The 2719-nt window shown below is 39.4% G+C and overlaps 1 pseudogene; it reads right to left on the bottom strand.

The window, feature by feature from the left end:
- Positions 1-1034: 1034 nt before the first annotated feature.
- On the bottom strand, positions 1035-1500 carry LOC136158735 (transcription elongation factor A protein-like 8; annotated as a pseudogene).
- Positions 1501-2719: the final 1219 nt, after the last annotated feature.

Genomic DNA, 2719 nt, shown 5'->3' with positions numbered 1-2719 from the left:
TTTGCTAAGTCAATTACAAATGAGAAAGAGATTTTCCTCTAAGATTTCTCCCACCTGGGCCAACCCAAACTCCTGACCAGGAGAATAAAGCCTTCCTCAAACAGAGGCAGGTGGGAGCAGCCCAGGTGTGTCTGGGGTGATAGCATGTGGTTTTCTAATTGCTAAGCTGAATGGATACGCTGGTTACAGTCTGAAGCTCATGCTGTGCCACTCAGTGTGCCCTTGGAAGACGAGACAAAACGCAACCCTAACTTACAGCTATGATTTAAAGCCACGGGGGCTCGAGGGAGGTACGAGATGAGGGGAACTGGGTATTTTTATGTTCTACTTCCTGCAACAGTGCATTAAACGTCACAATGATTCAGCTGAAATTATAAGCAGCATTTGTAAAAAGATGAAATCATATTTTACAATCTAATTCCTTTATAAAAATTATTTCATAGCAAATTAGAACAATGAATACACACAGCAAATATGTACACACAGCAAATGTACACAATTCTATCTTCTTATTTCTCTGAGATCATTATGGTTCATTCTTTTTTTTTTCCCCCCTGTAATAATTGCCAGTTTTATTCCTCTGGTTAAGAGATCCAGAGGTATTTTGAGGTTTACATTTTTTTAAATAGTTCTTTCATCAGGAGTTTAGGTGCCCCCATTGCCCTTATAAGCTGGTTGCAAATTATTTGATTGACTCTTAATTAATAAAAAAAACTTTAATTCTCTTTGTGTGTGTGATGTGTTCATTAAAAATGCATATAAGCAAAAAGAAAAAAAAATCACACAGAAACAAGCACATTTAAATTTCTGATATATGCATGTATGTAAACACACATGCATACACACAAAATTTGAGACTTTCTCCTACATATGTGAGCTGGTACTGAATATGCTGCTTTGTAACCTGCTATGTTTTACTTTACAATATGGAATGAACATATTTTCATGCATATGTGTGAAATTTCCCAATCGAAAAATAGACCTAGAGAATGTGTCAAAATACAAAATGCAGATGCTGATAACGAGGAAAACTACCTAAAACAAAACTCCACCAGATGATTAAAAATAAAGCAAAAGTCAAAGATACATCAGAAAATGCTAATAGAAAGCAGGGGCCAGATTTTAATATCGGACAAAAAAAGAATTCAAGGCCTAAAGCACACAGGATAAGGATGGCTGCATGAATGTCTTTGCTTCCAATGCATCATCGCAAACTTGCTTCTTATTCTTCTTATCTCTTCCCTAAGGCTTTCCAACTCATCTGTTCCTCTTATTGTTTCTTCAGGGTCTAAATGCCTAACAGGAGCAGCCTCTTTATATCCCTGACCAGGCTGAGTCAGCCCTCCTCTAAGGTTTCCTTCTGCTTCCTGGCTTGCACCTTCTCCACAAGGTTGAGGATTTCTTTCTGCGGTACTGTGGTACAGCTTCCAAAGGGTGGTCTTCCTCAGCCTTTGGCATGTTCTGTGGTTTTCCTCTATTTTCTTCACAAGACTTTTGCATGTTGAGTATTTTTCAATTTCCTTTTTGAATAAATTAACCCTGCAGGGATCCGGGGAATTTTCCTCCGTCTTCCCTTAGTCAATTTGGATGGCTCCCCAAAGACCAAGAGTCTGGTTCCCTTCAAGCAGGGAGTGGGTGACTCAAGTTATTTCTAAATTGTTTCTGTGTCTCTCTCGGGATCCTCAATTAGCTCTGGTCCATTCTTTAAACAAAGACGATGGCATCTTCTCTACTAGTATCCATAAGGAGGCAGTTTTCCAAATTAATAAATTCAACGTACCTCATAGTTTAGCTCCTTTAGAAACAAAGAGCTGGAAGTCTGAACACTTGAGGCTTCACAAGTGATTCACTGTGCCATGAAGGATTATTTTCCCTTCCTGTATCCCAGTTTCTCTAGTCAGGTTAAAATCCTACACTTAGTAAAAACCTCAAAACAGTTTTTGAGCTTTCAAGAACAAGTATTAACATACGGGAGGGCTTCCCTAGTGGCTCAGATGGTAAAGAATCCGCCTGTAATGCAGGTGACCTGGGTTCAATCCCTGGTTTGGGAAGATCCCCTGGAGAATGAAATGGCAACCCACTCCAGTATTCTTGCCTGGAGAATCCCACGGACAGAGGAGCCTGGTGGGCTATAGTCCATGGGGTCACAAAGAGTTGGACATGACTGAGTGACTATACAAGACATGACAATTAACATAAACAGAACTAAAGCAATCGTTTAGAACTGAATCTCAAATTCACAAAGGTTTGTATTCATAATCTATTTGTAGCTGACACAGAAGGTAAAATAAGTTATTGGGTAAGTCTAAGGTAAAATCAGTCACTGCCCTCAGTATGATCTTCTGATTGGATTGGCAATTCCCATGGTGTTCCCAGCTTGCCTGGTTTCGCAGCCAAGGTCCCCAGGGGTCCTGAGCAGCTTTAGAATCTGAATAAATCACACATCCTAAGGGTCCATCGAGACCACCAGAAACTCAATTTATTTTTAACCTGAGACAAGATTTTATTGCTTCTCAGATTAACAGTTAAAAATGTTTTGCTTTTCTGCCTCAGGGGTATTAGTTTGATATATAAGGCAGGGAGATTATTAAATCCAAAGATGTAAATTAAACCACAGCATCTCCTTAGCCACCTCCCCTGTATGAGCTGGAGATTTATTATTAACTTGTCACTCTTGCAAGCTCATCAAAACAAGTAGCACTATGATTAATTACACCTG

The sequence above is a fragment of the Muntiacus reevesi genome, chromosome 2, assembly GCF_963930625.1.
Source record: "Muntiacus reevesi chromosome 2, mMunRee1.1, whole genome shotgun sequence".
Lineage (NCBI taxonomy): Eukaryota > Metazoa > Chordata > Mammalia > Artiodactyla > Cervidae > Muntiacus > Muntiacus reevesi.
This window is presented reverse-complemented; position numbering and strand designations above follow the sequence as displayed.